Genomic DNA, 23242 nt, shown 5'->3' with positions numbered 1-23242 from the left:
AGTCCTAGCTAAATTTTTGGAGAGCTTTGCACACTAGCCCAGAAAGCAGTTTTTTATCATATTCAGCTCAGTTCAAAGAGGCATAATAACATTTTAGTAGTTAGCTATTTCAAAGCTGATTAATGTTTATTAGAAATGTAAGTCATGCTGTGGAGAGCATGACAGCCTACTGGAAGAGACATCTCATAAGGTACAAGGAGGCAGGTTGAATCTAGTCCAACCACCTTGTCAGACCTTGGCATGACAGGTAGGAGGAGCCCAATGGTCCTGGGCAGGGAAAATGTGAACATCATTTAAGTATCTGTATAATTATGAATTTCACTCTTGCTGCTCCAAGATAGCTGAACTCTTTGGCCTTTTCTACTGTCCTCAGGTACCCAAAGGTTGTTGAGGCAGTCTTACCCTCCCTGCCCTGAATTCATAGAAATGTCTTTTCTATTAAATGCACTAATCTTCTGTATATCACAATTACTGAGCAAACAGCCTGTGAATCACAAGCCATGTGAGGACCGCAGAGAATAACTGCCCATTTGGCACTGCCTGTCCTGAGTGTGCCAGACCTCTGTTCCAGCTAAGCATAACAGCATAATGACATCCACAGGTCTAAGTTGTGATCAGGGGACACTCCAAACCCACCAGAGCCATCTTGTGGAATTTGAAACAGAAGATGGTCTTACAGGTGGAACTGAAATTTTCTGCTGCTCCTTTCCAAAACGTGGTGTATTTTGTGGTTGTTTTCATTAGTTTCATACAGAGATTTTGCTACTGGGGTATTTTGGGGGGGGGGTTGTTTGTCTGGTTGGTTGGTTTGTTTCTGTTTTGGTTTATACTTTTTCTTCTAGAAAATGAGATCAGGTCAGGGTTAAAACCAGCAAAATAAGTTTGCATTAAACAGTAGATAGGGCATTGAGAGATCACATATGCACTCGTATTTCTGTATTTGGCTTCCCATACTTCTTTGCCTTTAATGAAGGCTGAGGTAGGTTTGAAGCCTGAAGTACTTTCTCAAATCAATAGGACGTTCTTAAGAACTCATCATGTTGCTGATGATTTTGGAAAAACCCATGCCAATATTTCTGAGCAAAGCTGTGTTTGTTCTTTAGTACTATCCACTCAGTACCTCAGAATCTTTGAATCCTCTTTCCTTTCTCACTAGTTGTGAAAACAAGGTTTTACACTGATGCAAACAAGATGACTAAGGAGCTTCCAGGTTTGAGTTTGAATAGCATTTTGCTGAATTGTAGGCACCAAGTACTAGAAACAGTGAGATGGTACATTTATGTGTTGGCACTTGTACCATCAGTAATTCAGACCATGGTAAGCAATCATTTGGACCAAAAGAATCTTGTCACTGGAAAAAAGGTCCAAGGTAAAGTTTGAAGGTGTGGGAATAAAACCAAGGCAACCAAGGCCTTGCTATACTTAGAGTATTTGATTTGTTTCCTCTCACTGCTAACACTTCAGCCTCTGCCACAGCAATCCAACATGCTTGCAAGTCTTCTCTGACAAAGCAAGGTTTACCCTAGCCTCTGTTGTCACCTGCTGTGAACCACATCTTATCTGCAAGCATCTTCCTTTCTGTGTTTTACCTGTAAACTGCTGGTAAGATTGCTCAGTGCACACCTAAGTATTCACCTCAAAAAAAAAAAAGCTGTTTGTAATGAGCTCAGATTTGCTTAAATAGGAGAGAAGCCCTTGTACTCAGTACACCTTGAGACCTTCGTTCAGTTTTGGGGTCCTCACTACAAGAAAGACATTGAGGTGCTGGAGTGGGTCCAGAGAAGGGCAAGAAAGCAGGTGAAGGGTCTGGAGAACAGGTCTTGTGAGGAGTAGCTGAGGTAACAGGAGTTTCTTTAGTCCTGGTAAAAGGAGGCTGAGGGAGGACATTCTGGCTCTCTACAACTCCCTGAAAGAAGGTTGTGGTGAGATGGGGGTTGGTCTCTTCTTCCTAGTATCAAGTGATAGAAGAAGAAGAAGAAATGGCCTCAAGTTGTTTAGGGTGAGGTTTGGATTGGATATTAGGAGAAATTTGTTTGCTGAAATAGTGGTCAGTCTTTGAAGCAGGCTATCCAGAGAGGTGGTTGAGTCGCTGTCCCTGGAGGTTTTCAGAGAACATGTGGACATGGCATTTTGGGACATGACTTAATGGCACAGTGAGGGCAGGTTGATGACTAGACTTGTTTCTAAATATCCTTTCCAATCAAAGTAACTCTATGATTCTATTTGTAACATAAGAGCTCAATATGACACATCAAGCAATACAACCTCTACATTGTAAAGGCTTTCTTTTCTGTATTCTTACATTAGTAGAATGTGCTCAAATGTACTTTTTACATGCATTAGAGAAGTGTTAACACCTTAGCACATTGCTGTGTTATACAACGTTTAATTTATACTTAGAGGAACCATTTTCAAGAAACAGAAGTAGCAACAATGGGCATTGCTTTTGGCAATACCAGGAGAAAGACTGAGGATTGAAAGTGGTGGCAATATAATTCGAAAGTTAGACTATTCAAGGTTAAGTGAGAACATTTTTTTTTGGCATCATCTTTGTTTTAGCTGTTCTGTGGATAGATATTTGTTGATTGACTACTTGCTACCTTTTTGATGCATATTTACATTCATTAAAAGGCTTAACATCATAGACATTTTTATTTGTGTTCTAACCACATGTAGGTGTTTGGACCACTCTCGTACACATACATGCTTAAGGAGTAGCTTTAATTCCAATGTGACACAGAAAAGCTAAGTACCAATGGCACCCCTACTTCAATTAGAAAGAATAAGCTTCTGCTTATAATTGTTTCTATTAAGAACTGTACATATTTCTCATTTAGGGCACCAAGACCTACTTGGGGAAGGAAGTGTCCCTTTTAAGTAGTTTATAACTGCTTTGTTCTGTTACTTAAATTCACTTCTAGCACTATTAGTTTGTGAGGAAATGGAGTTTAGTTTTTATGGTTGTTTTGCTTCTTAATTAACATTTAAAGCCTGTGTAAGATTTTTGTAGTAAATTATGGTTTGTGCCATGTAAACAAAGTTGTAAAGAGTCAAGGATTACACATCTGATGGTAGCAATGTAAAGCTAATATTGGCAAGTGAGAGAATGGGAAACCAGTTGCCTTCTTTCTAGCATGCAATCAGTGTGAGTCTCTATGATGGGCAATTACCTTAACTGCCTGCCTAAAGCAGCAGCATGTTACACGATCAGTCCAGTGAACAAGATTATACACTTCCTAGTACTTGATAAAGAAATGCAATCTGAACTGATAGCTATTGTAATTTCAGTGTACTGCTTTTAAACTTGAGGCAAAAAAAAAAAGTACTAAGATAACCCAGTCAGAAAGCAAAATATAATACTTCGGTCATCACAGAACTGCCCAAGCTAGAAGGCATCTCAGAAGATGTTCTCATCCAGCCTTTTGTAGGAAAGGGAGCCTCACTGAAATTCTAGAATCATAAAATTGTTTCAGTTGGAAAAGGTCTTTAAGATTGAATCCAACCATTCTCTATCACATTTGCTGCTAGACATTGTCTTTCAGCACCACATCTCTGTGTCTTTGAAACACCTCATGGGGCTAGGAATTCAGCCACCTTCTTGGGGAGTCTATTCTGGTTGTTGGGAATCCTTTCAGTTAATTTTCTTCTCTTATCCAACCTAAAGCTCCCCTGGTGCAATTTGATGCCATTTCTTCCAGTCCTATCACTTCTTACTAGGGAGAAGAAACCAAATCCCACCTCACTCTAGCCTCATCTTGGGAAGTTGTAGAGAGCCAGAAGGTCACTCCTCAGCATTCTTTTCTCGAGATTAACAACCCCAGTTCCCTAATCTGCTCCTCACAACACCTGTTCTCTAGGCTCTTCACCAGCTTCTTTCCCCTTCTCTGGATCTGTTCTGGCACATCAATTCTGTCTTGTGAGAGCCCCAAAACTGAACCCAGGATTCAAGGTTTGCCCTCACCAGTGCTGTGTACAGGGATACCCTGCTCAGTTGCATCTTGAAAACAAGAGCTCAAATACTGAATTCCTATTGCAGTGAGTTCAGCACGGAATGATATGGTTGCTCAGAATCAAATGTAGAAGCTTTCTTCTGCTGCTGAAACATCTCAGACATTTTCATGTTGCTTTAATTTAACTGACTTGGTGTTGTTCTTGTTGAAATAGGTAGGAAAAATAAAATGTCATACTTAAAATAATCTGTAATACAGGAAATCTTCTAGTTGTGGTATTTCTAGCAAAATGAAATCATGAGCATTCCTAATCCTTTGTTTCAGTCTGTGCTGTTTAGTAATCTGTGAGGGAAGGAAGCCAAATAAACAGCTGGCATGTTTTAGCGGTTACTACAAGCTTCTCTCTTGGCTGTCTCTGCCGAATAGAAGGGATTGCCTGGTGAATTTAAACGCAGGGCTGAGTGCCACACATTCTCATTTTGCACTTCAGCTGTTACGTTGAGCAGTTCTGGCACAAAGGAACTCTGCAAGCGATGTGGTTGCTTGGTGGGAGAGAACAAGCCTTCTCCAAGGCTTACAGCAAACTGAAGTGAACTCCTATTAAAGCCTGTCAGAAACCTTTGCAATCCTGTTTTAGTGCAGAGCCTGTTTTTTGGGCTATATTCCCTGAATTAAATGTGCCAACATATTTATGTAAAAAAAAAAGTCACATCCCTCAATACTACAAAAAGACAAAGACACTGTGTATTTCTTGGGTGATGATGAAATAAGCATAAGACATTAATTGCCATGACCAATATCTAGTTGGTGGTGAGGATGCAATATGAGATGTGGTAGTGAAGAAGTTTTATTATTTTCACATTTTTTTCTCCAAGAAAAAAATTAAGACTTGGTTAATATTCATGAATTAGTATGCATTGTAATTGCACAGTGTAGCAATATGCAAGCCATTATTGATTATTTTAATTGTCTCTTCCATAATTTCTATGTTAATGTTACTACTTTTGGTTTATAGAAATTGAGAAGATCAATATTACTTTATTACCTCAGTGTGATTTAAAAAAAAAAAAAAATCATCCATGTTGAATTAATTAACAGCAATGAATTGCACATGATTAATTTCCATAATCCTGTTCCTATTGGAGTGTATTTTATCTTCTGTTATTCCTGTTCTTCTGTCATAGTGAACCTGTTGCATCTTCACTCAATGGGTAGCTAAGTATTGAGGTGTATAATGCTGTGAAATCAACAGGTTCCCTTTGACAAGCAAGATGCTACTCTGAATTTGTAATGATTTGTATTAGTGGATACAGATTTACACAAATTGCTTAACTGACTTCAATATAAAGTTCAGTGGATGTTTACAGATTTGTCTCATTGCTAGCATGAGGAGGTTCCACATCTCAGTGTGGCTTCTAGTTTGAACTGTAAAGCACAGAATTATAGAATCATTTTGGTTGGAAAAGACATTTAAGACCATGTAGTACAACCATTATGTAACTCTATCCACAATGAGCTATAAGGTTTAACAAAGCCTGAGTATGGCATTTCGTACAGAAATTTGGGTTTAAAATCCTGGTGGTAATGCAGTGCAAAATGCTGTGATCTCTTATCTCAATTTTTATGTGGTGTTTGTTTGTGTGTTTGTTTTCCTGATCCTAATGTTATTAATGATCTCCTCTTTTTAGATGTTTAGAGGTCAACATAATTACTTGAATTCTGTAGCCCATTAATTTCTACTGTAAACTTTCAACCCTGCCCTTAATCCACTCTATTCTAACCTCCATTACCCAGAAATCTCCTTTTAACCCCTAATGACCTCTGGTAAGAGTGGTAAGTCATCTGCCTTTTCTACTTGTGGAAAAGAAATTAGTTCCCAAGTTAGTTAAAATGCATAAATCCAGATCAGTATCTTTCTGACTGCTGGGACGCAGACCATCCAATGCTAGGATTGTATGTTGCTTTTCACTGACTGATTCCTTGTTACTTATTCTGGTGTCACTCTTCATTTCATTAATTTTTCATTTTCTGCCTCCAGGAAAGTTCTCTCTGATTCTGGCATGTTTCCCTCTTTCTCCCTAGTGAACATACTTGAAACAAAGAAATCTTTTAGCTTTGCAGCACTCAGTGCCTCATCTGTCATCAACTCGCCTCCATCTATCACACCAAGAGACCATAGCCTCCCTCAAAATCCTCCTGATCTTTATCTATTTGTAAAAACTTTTGTTTGTCCTTCCACCATTGGCTCGAATTGTTTTAAAGTTTTCCTTTCTGCTGTGATGCTTTTTGTTTTTAGCCTTTTAACAGATGTCTCAATTATAGCAATAATAGTATTTGACTGCTGTTTGTAAGCACAATTTGGAGAGGAAAAAGAAAACAGTCAACAGCTGCAAAATGCTTTAGGACTACATCCTCCTGTAGGTTTAACACAAAACATTACTTGACTTTTCTGTCATAGCAGATGACTTGCCTTTTTTAAAACAAAGAAGTCAGAGTATACATGATGCAGCTTTCAATGTGATGGCAGAGGCTCCACCACTCTGAATTGCCTCAGCTACACTGAAGATCAGTTTAAACAGGTTCCACTGGTTTGCATCAGCTGGTCTTGTTGTTTGCCATGATCATTTAGGCAATCAGTGAAACCAAAACTGTTATGTTAGTTGAATAAGGCTTAGGTTCCCAATGATGATTGTTAGCTACTGAAGATAGCAAATGAGAGAGATCCTTACGCTGACCAGTGGCCAGTCATTTTACATTTCTTCTGCAAGAGTGTCCAATGATCTCTTGAACATGATTAACTCTTAAATTTCTGATCAAGAACTTATTTAATATCAGTCATCTCGATTTTGCTACTACATGCTGATGCAGTATACTAAGCAGTTCACAAAGTAGTACCTGAGTGTGAGAGATGTAGCAGGTTCTGATATACCTTGTGTAGTAGAATTAACATATAAATTGTCAGTCCAAGGTTAGAAGTGTAGCCTCAGTGCAAGATGATTAGAGGACCAGATCATCATCTGTGAGGCCTCTTCCAACCCTGATGATACTGTGATACTGTGATCTCTCTTACAGGTAGAGGCTGAGAGACCCAGGGCTCTTTAGCCTGAAAAGGCTAATCAATATTTATCAATCTCTAAAGGGTGGAGGTCAAGGTGGGGCTAGGCTCTTTTCCAGAGTGCCTAGTGATGGGGCAATGGGCACAAACTAGAGCACAAGAACTTCCACTTGATTTTGAAAATCTTCAGTGTGATAGTGGCAGGGCACTGGACCTGGCTTCCCAGAGACCCTGTTGAATCAGCTTCTCTAGAGACTTTGAAAATCCATCTCGATGTGTTCCTGTGCAACCTGATAGAGGTGAGCCTGCTTTAGCAGGGAAGTTGGACTAGAAGATCTTTGGAGGTCCCTTTCAACCCTTAACATTCCGTGATTCTAATTTCAATGCATTCTAATGAGTGACATAAAAGTGCTTCAGCCCTCATGAGATGAGCTTGCATTCTCATCTCAGGAATTCTTTACAGAGAGGAGTGCTCATAGAGGAGATAAATTTAAAGTATAGTTACACTTAACTATTTGGTAAACACTCGATTTGTTCATTTTAGACTCAGTGATATCTTGGTCTTGTGGATGAAGGTGTCAGTGCTTACCATCAACTAGCATAGATGAGTACATCAAAATGTAGTTCTTACTGTAGTGAAAAGCAAGCAAAATAGAAGATATTCAAGGTCAACATGGCAAGCAGCAACCACAGTATACCTGCTACTTAATCTTCGTCAAGGTTTTGCTTGGGCATCACCACAAATGAAAGACTCAAGGAGCATTCAGATGTACAAAAAGCTTTGGAAATGTTAATAGGAAACAGTAATATTCAGATAAAACAGAGGAAATGTTAGAGGGTGTTAAATAACTGAGCAGTAGTATGTTGGAAATTGGCATTTTTGCTTCAGCTTTTCTTTCCAGACAGGAATATTCTATATAACACTGGCTTCCAATTTCTTGTTGTCTTTGAAATCTTACATGTGTGAACACTCATTAACACTGTTATGTAATATTATTGTAACTGATAGATTATCAGCATAGACTTGAATTTTGCAATTCTAATCCAGAATGTTTGCTCAGATCCCTAAGCTATCAAGCAAGTTGTTCTCAGATAACCTATTCTTTTGTTTAAGAATATATTGAGCTATACTGGAATCTGATGTATACTAAGATAAGTTTGATACTTAACTACACATACTACAGTTAATCTTCCCCCACCAAACCATCCTGACAATTTCTAAGCCTACCTAACATAACATAATCTATTAGAACATAATCTATTGTTTCTGAAATGGATATTTTCCTAAAGACTCTCTATTTCCATATACAGAATCACAAAATCATAGACCAGTTACGACTGGATGGGATTTTTGGAAATACAGTCCAATGTACCTGATTGAAGCAGGGTCAATTAGAGCATACTTCTCAGCTAGGTTTCTCATGTCCCCATAGATGGAGACTCCACACCTCTCTGGCCAAGCTCTTCCAGTGTTTCATCACCCTCACAGTAAGAAAAAAAAACCAACTAATGCTAAATGGAGTTTCATCTATTCTGCTCATCATTTGTTCTTACTGCTTCTCTTCCTATTACTGGATGTCACATGTCTCCAAACATTTATACATACTAATATATACCTTTGGTTCCCCAGACTAAACAATTTCAGCTCGCTCAGGCAGTCCTCACATGAAAGATTATTCAGTCCCTTCATTTTTGTGGGCCTCTGCAGAACTTGATTAAATATGTCCATCTCTTGTACTGAGGAGCCCAGAACTGGATTCAGCACTCCATATGTGGCCTCACTAGTGCTGTGTAAAGAAGGATCACCTTGAATGACCTGTTGGCAATGTTATTGGCCTTTATCACTGTCCCGGGTTAGGGCAGATCCCTCCCCCGGGGAGAAATAAACTCACCACAACACAGATTGTTTTTGAAAGTCAGGGAAAGATGAAATTGTATTTCTTATAGTATAACAATGTAAAGAGAGATAATAACTAGAGAAGGAAGGAAGGAAAAAAACCCCAATAACCTTAAGGGATATGGGGGAGGGGTGAAGCGGCGGCGAAGCAGCAGAAACAGCAGCAGCCAAAACAGCAGCCGGGGAAGATAGGCGCAGCTGAAGCAGCAGAAGCCAGCAGAAGAAGGGGGAGAACAAGCTGTGCTTCCAGACATTAAGCTCTTGATGCTCCAATGAAATTATATTAATTTATCTATTGTTGCCATTATATGGCCTGTCCTTAGAGTGTTCATCTTTTCCCCTATGTCTGAGCTAGAAAATCAGCTCAAATGGCCACAATCGCCTCAAGTGTGCATTGCTGACTCAGGAACAACTTGTCCACCAGGAGCCTTGGGCCTCTCTCTGCAAAGCTGCTTTCTAGCCAGTCATCTCCCTGACTTTTCTGGTGCCTTGGAGCAGGAATTTGTACTTCCTAGATGGCCAGGTCCTGTTTAGCCACTTGGTAACCTCATTTTTACAGTTTCAGTATCTTACTTTCCCTTCTTGTGATTCCTATTTCACATTAAAAAAAAAAACAAAACTATCTTAGCATTTCATATTATGTTCTTTTTGAAGACTTGTCTTGTGTCAATCAGATTCAGTGATGTATTAACCCATATTCTAAGGGTATTCACATACAGAATTAGTTTCTAACATCAAATTATTTTAGGCTTTGGATTGTATGATTAATTGTCATGGGGCATTACCTCCCCCCCCAACTCTTATGAAATGACCCAGAGTAGACTCAGATGGCTGGAAATTAAGAAAGGAAGCTTTATATATTTACAGCTTAGCACAATATACAAGCAGATATTTGCAATATATACGGCTGTAAACAGAAATATACAAGTTAAAAGTAATACAGAAACACAACACCCCTCCCAGAAATCAGAGTCCCCAGGAGAGGCTCCCAACCACCCTTCCACCTTCTTTCCACCCCTTTACCTTATTCCAGAGCATGCCTTTCATGCAAGGTGAGTTTGGAGGATCAGCCAGGGTGGTTAGAAAGCAGAAGGATTAGTTGCACAGAAGCAGCCCAGGTAGAAAAAGTGCAGTCTTCCCAGAGACCCACACCAACTGTGCTATCTATGTTTATGTTGATTTTATACATCTCAGCAAGCCTGTGAGTGAAGCAGACATTATTTCCTTTTCACAGCCTGTAATCTAATTTCTCTCACTAAAATATTCCAGCTAACCTCAAACTAGCCCATTAATGTTGGTTTTTTTTTATTCGCTGTTCCAGCAAAACACTTTGCAATCTTATTCCATCACTGTGTTTATGAAAGACTTAGAGCAGAGTGCCATTGCACATAGCCTGTCCTGAAGGAGCATAGCTGAAGATAAACACCCTGGCTGTTTTCAGTGTAGCTCTTTGCATTGTCCTCTCACACTTTGACTTTATTGTTGAGTTTCTAGAACAAAAATTATTGGTTACCAACCCTTCCGTACTTTTCAGGGGACTTAATTTAAGAGCCCTTTGAGTTTCTTAGCAGCAGAACAGATGGCATGATGTGCATTACCATTTTCATGCTTGGGTATCTTTTTTTCCAAAAATTCTATGGTCTAGGTAGAAAATTCAGACTTTATAGTAATGATATTGCTGTGTCAGGTCTGCTACTGTAGCAGCTGGTAGTGTCTGGAGGACATATATTCCTTCTATGGTTGGAGAACTGTCAATACCACAGCTTTCTCAAACTCTTGTTAAACAAGTTCCTGTAGGAAGCAATTTTCTCTTTGGCCCAGTAGGGCTGGTGGATGAGAATCAACTAATTTGGGATTAGGGAATTAACAGTGGCACACAAGGTCAGGAAGGACTGCTTTTGTTTGAACAGGAAAGAATTTGACATTCCAGAAAGTCCTCAGCAAGCTGATTTCTTCTGTATGAAGTAAAATGCAATCCTTAGAGTGACTTTGACTAGATAACCATGCACTTTGTAGAAAGGCAGAAAGCCCCCTTACTATGTGCAGACAACAGAGAACTTCTAGTACTAGTGCCATTATCACCAACTTACCTAGGGACACTATCCAGAAGCAGTAGGGCACCTTCCCCAGGCATTAGGTACATCATAGGCCTGGACCAGCAGTAAGACACAGTCTATCCAAGATTCCATCACCCACTTCCACTGAGGTCTGCCCAGACACCAGACTGCCTGCTCCTCCCAACACGAGACCACTATCACTTACTAGACATCTGCTAGATCACAGATTTTCAGCTAAATTGGTTCCCCAGCTGCCCTGGTTGATGTGGTTTTCAGTTTGAGGAACTGGAGGCAAAGCTACAGAGGTGTCGGTCGTGCAAGAGAAAAATGGGGCAAAAATGGGGTATACTACCAAAACCAAATCTTTGCCCAGCTTAGCATTGTTGCAGTTACTCCAAGGGTGACTTGAATGAGAAGGCATGGTATAAATGATGTGTTTAAAATATTTATCCTTGTTAAACAATCTTGCTGTCTGTATCTGGCAGTAAGTAATACTTATTTTCTTAATAAAAAGTCAGTAGAGCCATTTTCAGGATTTAATGACATCTGGACTTTGCAACTGTCCTCCAGAAGACAAACAACATCGCTGTATATCCTTATTCTGGGTCAAGCTCTTAGCTTCTAATATGTAAAAAAGCATCCTCAGATGACACTGGAAGAGTGATTGGACCAAGAATATGTTTGTAAGATAGAGCAGAGGCATCTGTTGTCAGAGATGAGGAGCATGTGGAGGATGGAGAAATGCTAGAGTGTGGCTGGATGACATCTCCAGTGAGGCACTCAGAGTTGGCAGGTGCTTGGGGCAACTGTCTCTTGCTCCATGCTAGGTGGTGAGCACAGCAGTGGTGCCTGCTCACTGGTTTCACAGGTTCAGAGTCATACTTTTAGCATGACTACTGGAGGAAGGCCAAACAGGAACAGATGGGTAGGGAAAGATGTGTGTGAATATAGATGGTGGGGATGGCATGAGCCTTCATGCAGAGGAACCTAGGGTACATCTAAAGAGTGTTTAAAAAAAACTTTTTTAGCAGTTGCTTGGGCTGAGAATCTGTCCATTTCCAGTGTAAAATGTCCTAACCCTTGCAAACAGATAGGAAAAGTGTACAGGAGAGAACAACAGGTTTAACTTTTCCAGGCTGAGCCTCATTACTGAACAAATAGAATTTCAGCATAAGGTGGATGGCCTTGTCCTGCTTTTGATGGTAAAACCTGGAAAAGATTACTAAGCTAGAAGACAGCAAGCAGAGAAGTGTAGGATATAAATGTTGAAGGAAGAGAAGAAATTTAGAAGGAATGATGAAGGAGATGAGTGAGAATGACAGATTTTCAACTTTGAAGTAGGTAAGGTACAGTCATGATACCAGCTGTGAATGCAGAGGAATGATCATAAGAATGATAGAATTGTTTTAGTAGGAAGATACCTTTTAACATTATTGAGTCTAATTGATCTCTACCAAGTCAAGTGCTAAGCTACGTCCCTTGGTACTACATCACTACCTTTTCTAAACACCTACAAGGATGGAGATTTAACTACCTCCCTGAGAAGCTTATTTCAGACTTCATGAACCCTTTAATTCAAGAATTAGTTTCTCATATCCGACCTAAACCTTCACTGGGGCAACTTGAGGCCATTTCCTTTTGTCCTATCATTTGTTACTAGGGAGAAGTGACCAATCCACCTTGCTGTCCCCAGGGTACTTATGGTTTGGATTTGCATTACTTTTCTTTCTGAAACACTGTCCATCAAAACTGTACTCAAACTTGGCAATTAATAGGTAAAAATCTTTCAAAGGTTGGAATGAGGCAGAGGGTAAATGCACACATGGACTATGAGTTGCATGGTAGGCCACTGTGAATTTGATGGGCCAGCTTCCTGGGCTTAAGACAACCTGCATCTCTACTGGAATGGGCTCTAGAGGTAGGTGTTCCATCTCTTTAGTGTCAGTACTTAATGGTTCAGTAATAGTTCATGGCAATACAAGGAGTGCTACAAAGGTCTTTCCAAAGGAAATACATATTATTGGAGATGTTGCCTCATTCCTAGTCCTCAGGTGCCCTAAAGATGGCTGCAACATAGACACATATGGAATTTCCCACCTAGGAAGCAGGCTTTGTGCATCTGATAAAACCAAGGAGGTTCTCCCAGATGAGCACATCAACATGAAACAAGAAAATGCTGGTGCAGAAGGTAACTATGGTCTGCCTTCACATAAGGATTTACAGTTCAAAGGGGTTGAGTGAGCAGCAAAGCCAACAAGTTGTAAAGCAGCAAGTGCGTTCTTCCCTTATGTTGAAATGCCCTGACATCTCTTGTACCAGATCAGCTGTGCACACAGGTCAGGATGTTTGAGAAGCAAACATTGCTGCTTTTTTTTTTAATGAGGCTTCAAATGTTTTGATGGTAGAAGACTAATGTTTTCCACACTGGGACTTAGAGTTGAAATCTGCTTTTTCATAAAGTATATTCACAGAAATACAGGATGGGTTTTGGAAGTGACTTATGAAAGTCACATAGTTCAACCCACATGTTAGAGCAGAATCACCTAGATTAAGTCACACAGGAACATGCCCAGGTGGGTTTTGAATGCCTCCAGACTTCACAAGCCTGGTGAAGCCTGGTCCAATGCTCTGCTACTGTCAAAGGTGAAAAATTTATCCTTATGTTTGTAGAATCTCCTGTGTTCCAATTTGTGTCCACTGCCCCTTGTCCTGTCATTGAGCACTGCTGAGAAGTGCCTGATTCTGTCTGACACTCCCTCTTTTATATTTATAAGCACTGATGAATGCTCTAAAATACTGTGGATAACCTTTGTTTTGGTTTTGTTTTTTTTTAAGGTGTCTCTGAATTATGTCAGGAGTTTTTGTAGAAGGGAAAAAAGAAAGTAAACTCTGGCCTGAGCCTGAGTTTAATTATGTGGGTGCACTTGCTTACTCGCTTGTGATTTGAGATAAGAAGTGGAACAGACTGTATTGTTGCCCAAATTAAGATTTCTGGTTTAAATGCTTCTTAGCTGTGAAATGATATGCATGCTTGATTGTGTAGACAGTGAGAACAACGGAAATTATTTCCACACACACAAAAAAATACAGCAATAGCAATAACACCCTCTGTTCTGTCCTGGGTCTCTGTGGTATGTTGCTGCTCAAAACATGGCAGGAAAATGATGAGGGGAGATGCACGTGCTCTCTCCAACCACCTGAAAGGTGGGTGTTGATCTCTTCTCCCTAGTAACTAGTGATACAATTAGAGAAAGTGGCCTCAAGTTGCACCAAGGAAGGTTTAGACTGGATATTAGGAAAAACATCTTTACAGAAAGAGCGGTCGGGCATTGGAACAAACTGCCTAGGGAGGTGGTGGAGTCACTGTGCATGGAGGCCTTCAAAAAACACGTAAACATGGCACTTTGGTACATAGTTTAGTGAGTGTGGTAGTGTTGGGTTGAGGTATGGACTTGATGATCTTAAAGGTCTTTCCCAGTCTTAGTGCTTCTGTGAGACCTTCAGACCTGTTCTGAGCAAACTGATCTAGGTGAATCTGCTTTAGCAGGGGAGTTGGATCTTAAATGCCTTTTCAAATGTTGATTCTGTGATTCTGTTCTATACTTGCTTCACAAGCAGACAACATCCACCATACCTGGAGGTGTTTACAAGGTGTACAGATGTGGTGCCCAGGGACATATTTTAGCACCAGACTTGATAGAGTTAGATAAAGTTGGACTCAATGATCTTAGACATCTTTTTCAACTGAAAGGATCCTGTGTCTCTATCTTGCCATCATGAGGGAAACATAAACATGTTCTTATTGCACATTGTGTTAGTGGACTACTGCAAAATACGTAGGGCATTTTGATTCCTAGTTTCCTTCACTAAATATTAGAAATGTTTTCCTGAAGTATAGAATCTAATATTTTCACTTCATATTTTCTACTTTCTTGGTGTTGGTCAGCAGTGAAAGTTTGTATAATTCATATATTTATAGCTGAATGCTCATAATAAACTGTTTAAAAAACTGGTCCACAGAGTAAAAAATGCACAAACATATGTATTAGGGATGCAATTTGCATTGTCTTTCAGAACTGATGACAGACATACTGGGCTATTTGTATTTGTTTAGTGATCACTCTATTTTTGGCTTGTTCTCAACATTTTATAACAAGTGAATAAGAGAATTCATGTAAATATTGCAAACAGCAAGCATGCAGGCAGTGGTTTTATTATTGGTGATAGTAAAGGAAATGGCCCAATTGAAATGAGTACAAAGAACTCAAATAATAAAGTAATGCATTATTCCTAAAGTATACTAACCCAGACCAATTAAACAACCTATATCTCCCTCAAAGAAAACAAAAGCATCAGACACAAAGGCAGAAGAAGAGCATTAGAATTTAGTAGTGTGATGGTAAGGGGTTTATTCCCTGAAGATGAGTAGACTTTCAGAATATACCCAAATTATCTCTGGAGTGATGACAGTGCTGCAGAGTCCTTAAGAGAGTTCAAAGATGTAGCCTAGCAGCCTTCACCTTTGCTGTGCTGTCTCCTCTTTAGATCTTGCTCTGCTGATGTTAACTGCTTAATTCCCAGTGAAACACTGAGGTCTAACCCACAGGAATAATTTATGAGGCATATTATCTGTCTGATATGGATTACCTGATTTTACTGGGTCGAGTATTTCTATCCTATATCCTTGAATACCATGGTAGTAACTATACTACATATAAATATCTGGTCAGAAAAGTAGTTTGAGCTAATGATTTTGTTGATTTTACTTTTTTTTTTTTTTTTTTTTTGGATACTTGCAGGTTCTCTGTTGAATGCTAACATACTATGCTAAAATTTCCATGAAGCACAGGAATTTAGGACCATAGAAGTAGATATAACATCATGACAGATGATTTTTCTCCCTGATCCTGCAAAATTATAAACAGATGAATTGCATTTAGGAAATGATACAGGTTACCCCAGTTTAAAAGGGACATCGAGATGCTTGAGCATGTCCAGAGAAGGGCAACGAGGCTGGTGAGAGGCCTTGAGCACAGCCCTACGAGGAGAGGCTGAGGGAGCTGGGATTGGTTAGCCTGGAGAAGAGGAGGCTCAGGGGTGACCTTATTGCTGTCTACAACTACCTGAAGGGTGGTTGTGGCCAGGAGGAGGTTGCTCTCTTCTCTCAGGTGGCCAGCACCAGAACGAGAGGACACAGCCTCAGGCTGCGCCAGGGGAAATTTAGTCTCGAGGTGAGGAGAAAGTTCTTCCCTGAGAGAGTCATTGGACACTGGAATGAGCTGCCCGGGGAGGTGGTGGAGTCGCCGTCCCTGGGGCTCTTCAAGGCAAGATTGGACATGGCACTTGGTGCCGTGGTCTAGCCTTGAGCTCTGTGGTAAAGGGTTGGACTTGATGATCTGTGAGGTCTCTTCCAACCCTGATGATACTGTGATACCCCAGTAATACTGTATACCTCACTTATGCTTAGAGCACTTGCCTTTGAGATACTGGTAAGCTTGTCAATATTAGACTTTCAGAAACTTGTGGTTATGTTTAGATTGTATCTTAGAACTGTGCCAAGGATAGTTTGGAATATTTAGCATTTTCAAGATCAGGTTAGAATGATTTATCTTAGTTATGCACATCTCCTGCTAAATTACGCAAATCTTGACCTATAATACAGTTTGGGATGACAGGGAGCTTGAGCACAAGTTTTCTTGCAGGGATAGATATGCATAGCCAAATCCAGGGACTTAACACCAAACATCTTGGACTCCAGTGCTGGAGCAGCTTGACGCAGTATAATTTTCACTGAAATGAGTGGGACTAACATGTTGAATAAGGGTTATTGTCTTGCAATTGGTGCAAGACTCAAAACAAACAGAAATCTTTGCAGATTTTTTTTTAACCTTTATTACTTTGTGGGTTTTTCTTTCAAATTTTGCAAAACGTGCACATGCTTCGTTTCCTGCCATATACATTTCTCTTTAACAGTCACATCAAAGTTTATTTGTAGGTAATTGCAGATTGGAGTCTTGGTATATTTAATCTCTGGACAATGGTAGATAGCAACAGGACTGACTCCACCATATTGTTGTACAAATTGTCATTACAACTGCCATTTCTGGTGGTTCTTGCAATATATGTCAAAACTAATAGATTCTTTTTTTTTCACTGTTGTCCTTGGTTTTGTCACTGTAGCCAGAATGCATTGTCAGAGACAAACAGAGATGCCAACCATTAAAAAATGAACATGATTAAATTTTTTCTCACAAGTTTTTGTAAGAAGAAAACCTGGCATATGGCTAACTCCCAATTATGGAATCAAGTAATTTAATATTGCCTCAGCATAATTATGGTTACTGAAAATATAATCACCCTTGTTCATTTGTTGATAGCACACATCCTAATATTTTATGATGTTAAGGTAAATCATTGCATTTAAAATATATATATTTGCAAACAGTAAACAGAAGTGGTATTACAAAGTACATCTGGTACATGTTTGAGATGCTTGAAAATAAAGATAAATTGTGTAACTTAGCTGCTAGGAAATTAAACTTATTTTGAAATCAATTTGCCTTTTAATGCCAGTCTTAAAAGAAAAAAGTTCTGCAATTGCAGTAACTTTTATTGTCACTAGGGATTGAATAGAGACAAAAGAACTACAACAAAACAGAGCAAATATTTAGAATGTTAAATAAAGGTTAAGACTGCAATCTAGCACCCTATTAAAATTGGAGGTGTTTTTTCTGAGATCTGGACTGGTGCGGCAACTCCTTTTTATAGAGCAGCCATAGAGAGTGAGGCAACTTTTATCCTGCAAAGAGGAGTCCAACAATAGTCTACTTAATGAGTAATCAGATGAAGGAGAAATGGAAAAATTAAAAAGAGCAAAAATATACCTTAAAGGAAACAGAGATGCATTAAGAAGGAAAAAGAGTTAAGAGCTTACTAGAAGAAAATATTGAAAAACAAACTTCATCTTGAAGAATCTCTCTTACTAGAAAATCTTACTTTAATCTGGAGCCTCCTGTTCCTCAAGTCAGAGCATGATTACAAATCATTCTGCCTCAGATTTATCACAAATTTCTTCACAGAGAGAGTGGTTTGCCATTGGAATGGGCTGCCAAAGGAAGTGGTGGAGTCACTGTCCGTGGAGGTGTTCAAGAAAAGACTGGATGAGGCACTTGGTGCCATGGTCTAGTTGACTGGACAAGGCTGAGGGATAGGTTGGACTGGATGATCCTGGAGGTCTTTTCCAACCTGGTTAATTCTGACTGAGAGACTTGAGGCTCTTTCGCCTGAAAAAAAAGAGAAGAGAGGATCATGTGCCCAGGTGGCCAAGAGATCCAGTGACATCCTGGCCTGCATCAGGAATGGTGTGGTCAGCAGGAGCAGGGAGGTCATTCTATCCCTGTACTCTGCACTGGTTAGACCACCCCTTGAGTACTGTGTTCAGTTCTGGGCCTCCCCAGTTTAGGAGGGACATTGAGATGCTTGAGCGTGTCCAGAGAAGGGCGACGAGGCTGGGGAGAGGCCTTGAGCGCAGCCCTATGAGGAGAGGCTGAGGGAGCTGGGATTGGTTAGCCTGGAGAAGAGGAGGCTCAGGGGTGACCTTATTGCTGTCTACAACTACCTGAGGGGTGGTTGTGGCCAGGAGGAGGTTGCTCTCTTCTCTCGGGTGGCAAGTGCCAGAATGAGAGGACACAGCCTCAGGCTGCGCCAGGGGAAATTTAGTCTCGAGGTGAGGAGAAAGTTCTTCACTGAGAGAGTCATTGGACACTGGAATGGGCTGCCCGGGGAGGTGGTGGAGTCGCCGTCCCTGGGGCTGTTCAAGGCAGGATTGGACGTGGCACTTGGTGCCATGGTCTGGCCTTGAGCTCTGTGGTAAAGGGTTGGACTTGATGATCTGTGAGGTCTCTTCCAACCTTGATGATACTGTGAACTTCTCAATGGTGCAGAGTGAGAGTCAAGTGGATCTGGGTCAAGGCAATCACAAGCACAAATATAGGCTGGGCAGTGACTGTCTGGAGAGCAGCCCTGAGGAGAGAGGACTTGGGGGTGCTGTTGGACGAAAAGCTCAACACAAGCCAGCAGTGTGCACTTGCAGCCCAGAAAGCCAATCAGGTCCTGGGATGCATCAGAAGTGTAGCTAGCAGGTCGAGGGAGGTGATTCTCCCTCTCTACTCCGCTCTGGTGAGACTCCACCTGGAGTACTGCATCCAGTTCTGGAGCCCCTATTACAAGACGGATGTGGACATGCTGGATTGTGTCCAGAGAAGGGCCACGGGGATGATCAGAGAGCTGGAGCTGTCCTCTCCTATGAGGACAGACTGAAAGAGTTTGGGCTGTTCAGTCTGGAGAAGAGGAGGCTCTGAGGTGACCTTCTTGTGGCCTTTCAGTATCTGAAGGGGGCCTACAGAAAAGCTGGGGAGGGACTTTTTAGGCTGTCAGGTAGTGACAGAACTAGGAGGAATGGAGGTGGGGAGATTCAGACTGGACATGAGGAGGAAGTTCTTCACCATGAGAGTGGTGAGAGCCTGGAATGGGTTGCCCAGGGACGTGGTTGAGGGCCTATCCCAGCCAGGCTGGATGAGGCTGTGGGCAGCCTGATCTAGGGTAGGGTGTCCCTGCTCATGGCAGGGGGGTTAGAACTAGATGATCCTTGTGGTCCCTTCCAACCCTGACTGATTCTATGATTGTGATGGTTTGAGTGTTCCACATCCTCCCACACTTTAGAAATCACCCAGACTAGACTCAGCTGGCTCTGGGAATATGAATGAAGCTTATTATTTACAGCTGGCACAATATACAAGCAGATATTTACAGTATATACAGTTATAGACAGAAATATACAAAATAAAAGGCAATACAGAAACAGAACTCCCCTCCCGGAAACCTGAGTCCCCAGGGGGTGCTCCCAACCACCCTTCACCCTCCGCCTACCCCTCTCAACTTTATCCCAGTCCCAAGGGGTTTGGCCATGGAGTTAGGAAGCAAAGTGGATTAGACCAAAATGGAGGGTGAGGTTAGAGAGTAAGACGTAGCTCAGACAGCAGCCCAAGTGAGAGTGGTTATCTATGGTTTTATTTCTTGTTCCTATACATCTCAGCAAGCCTATGAGGGAAGTAGACATCACCTTTGTTTTCCTTTCACAGCCTGTAATCTAGTTCTCACCAAAACATTCTAGCCTGCTTCAAACTGGCACAATGATTCTTTTCAGTGGTGGCCAGTGATAAGACAAAGGGCAATAGATACAGGAAGTTCCATCTAAACATGAGAAACTTTTTTGCTGTGAGGGTACCAGAGCACTGGACCAGGCTGCCTAGAGGTTGTGGAGTTTCCATCTCTGGAGACTTTCAAAACCCACCTGGATGTGTTCCGGTGCAATCTGCTCAAGGTAACCCTGCTTTAGCAGACCCCTAGATGATCTCCAGAGATTGCTTCCAACCCCTACCATTCTGTGATATGGTGATAGTCGAAAGGGAGATGTGTAAAAGTGACGTTGAAGTGGTAAAGTGTCAAGGAGGATAGTGGAAAGGGAGATGGGAAGTACGAATAAAATAAGAGACTGTAGTAAGTTGAAAACCATCAATGATGATTCCTTTCCTGCCAGAAGCAGCACCTTGGGAGCCATAGTTTCCAGAACAGGTGAGTGAAATCACAAACTCTGGCAAGGGATCACTTCACAAAAGGTAGGAGACGAAATCTGGGACATGTTGACGTGTGAAGGTAGGTAGGGAACTGAAATCAGGATTTCATGCAGTAACCAAAAAACTACTGTTGATTTATTTTTAAATGTGTGATTTTTTAAGCGTTTTTTTTAGAAACTAGGGGAAAATCATGTGCTCTTTTGGGATCTTCAGTTGCTCATCTTGTTAACAAACTGGAGACAACATTGTCCAGAAGCTTTCTGTAGGCTAACTTCCTGAGCTTCAACCTTGCTTTTAACTCTTCTAACTCTTCAAGGCATTATGTGTGACATCTCTGTCCTTACAGATAAAGAATGGTAACTGCTGCTGACACAAACTCCAGATTTATCCTTGAAATATCTACAATGAGCACTACCAGAGACAGATTTCCCCTCTATACATAATTTATGCATTCAGTGTGAAATTCAGTTTTTCCTGTTATTAGCTCTACTGTGCTGCTAGAAGAGGTTGATTCTAAAGGCACCATAGGTCATATTTCTCACTTATTTCTGTAACTGTTGAAGTTTGTGGTAAGACTTGAGGACAATTTAATGACCACATCCAAACTGCTCAGTACACTTCTAAGTTTTATGGATACAGTGGTTTATAATGCTGGAAAAATAGGAAGGATTTGTCAATGTCAGTTAAGAGCAGCTAGGACGTAGGACCACCACCTCCAAGATGAATGAATAGTGAAATCCAACAGCAAGAGAGCAGAAATACCTTTGTAGTCTTAAATCACTTCAAATTACCAATTCCCAACCTGTATTAGACATTACCTGAGAGGCACAAATCTCCCTCTGGCCACATCAGGAAGCAAATTCTGGAATTGGTAGACTGATCTGTAAAAGACCCTATTTTAATGGGGGGTTCTTTTTTAAGAGTGATTTCTGACTATATAAAGTGCTGCACTTCATGCTGTATGTATGCAGAGTTGTATATTTGTACTTTAGATGTTTATACAAAAAATAGCATTTAGAAGAATCTGTTCAGATGTGTAGTGTTTTCATAGGCAAAGAAAAATTATCAATGAAATAGGTGCAAACATATGCAGTGATAGATATTTGATATGAGTTAAGTACACCTATAAACTAACAAGTGTAAATGAGATTTTACTTTCTGACACAAGGAGGGATCCAAGAACTGAAGCTTGTAATTCTATCACCAATATTTTCTTGAGCACATGACATTTCCTTCACCTCATTCAGAAGAGGTAATATTTTGAAATGCTAGCTTATGAAATAAAACATAATTGAATACAGGAAAATTGAATCTACTTAGCAGGTCCAAATAATGAGACTCATGAAAGACTGGGAAAAAAATGCCCTTGTGAGATTGTTTGTGCAGAAGAGAATGTATGTCAGGAACTCAAGCAGTAGTAATGGTTGTAGGTGGGGACAGCACAACTGTTAAAAGTGATATGCTGAAGACCTAGATGTACTTTATCATAGTAAATCATCAGGTTTGTAGAAAGAATGTCTGAAATATTGGTAGGGAAAAAACCTGCAAATTCTAAACAATAAGAATCTCAATCTTTCAAGTTACTCAGAATTAGTCCCAAAAATTTGGGAGCAGATAAGCAATCTCTTGTTCTTGAAGATAAAATACTAAGGCAAAATCTTGGTTTACTGATGGCTCTGCTGTTTTATGTTCTTGTTTGTGTGGAAGATAAGGTTTTGTTGTACAGTACATTATGTACTACTAAGGCAACTGGAAAGACTTGATTGCTTCTGAGATGATGAAACACAGTGAATATATATCCCAATGGGATGCATTCAACTTTGGGACATGTCAAAACCTTATTAGAAACTGTAGCACATAGCACAGGGAGCCTCCCATTTTGTGCTCCCTTTGGTCGGAGTATCCAGTAATCATTGCTTAAACTAATTATGTGATGTTGCCCTTATCTCAGACTTGGCAGTAGTAAGACCCATGCAAACCCTCCCTCAGTGGAACAGGGTGGTGAAAGCATGCTCCCAGCTGTGCTGCAGATTGGACACTTTACACCTCTGCTGGGTAGTTACAAAGTGCATGGAGGGAACAGCTTCTCTCCTTCGTTCATAGTCAGAAATTCCAGACTGTAATTACACACCTCAGCAAGACAGATGAACTTGGCATCAAGAACTACTGTTTGCCTTTTCTTTATGGCTACTAGACTGGATGAAACTGATGCAGCTGTTACCTTCATCTGTCTTACTATGATCTGACCTCTTTGCACAGAGGCTGATGGGAGAAAAACAGTATGGCAATGACAGGTCAGTTGAGATCACATTTGCAGGGGCATGGAGATATTGTCAAGCCATCTCAAACATACCTTCCTGCAAAGTACACTTTCAGTTAGGCAAATTTTGTTTTGTGAAATGATGTTAAAATTTTGAGGGGTTATTTTAGTTAAAATGGATGTAAATGTGAAATACCAAAATGTGTCTGGAAAAATGTCATCTCTTGATCAAAAGATTTTGTTTTTTCTATAATATTTTAACCTGTGGTTATTATGAGCATATTAAATTATAATTGCAAACTTAATACACTTTAAAGGGGAAGGAACCACATGAAAGTCCTGAGTAAATATGGACTGCATTAGGATAGTTAAGAGGGTTTTCTTACTA

At 40.4% G+C, this 23242-nt stretch overlaps 1 protein-coding gene across 20 annotated transcripts in view; it reads left to right on the top strand.

Moving 5' to 3' along the window:
- MYT1L (myelin transcription factor 1 like) overlaps nucleotides 1-23242 on the top strand; it is a 322031-nt gene that overhangs the window by 139321 nt on the left and 159468 nt on the right. The gene's annotated exons all lie outside the window — the stretch shown is intronic.

The sequence above is a fragment of the Pogoniulus pusillus genome, chromosome 7 (genome assembly GCF_015220805.1).
Source record: "Pogoniulus pusillus isolate bPogPus1 chromosome 7, bPogPus1.pri, whole genome shotgun sequence".
NCBI classification, from domain to species: Eukaryota; Metazoa; Chordata; class Aves; order Piciformes; family Lybiidae; genus Pogoniulus; species Pogoniulus pusillus.
The sequence above is the reverse complement of the archived record's forward strand: the minus strand, read 5'-3'. Positions and strand labels throughout refer to the sequence as shown.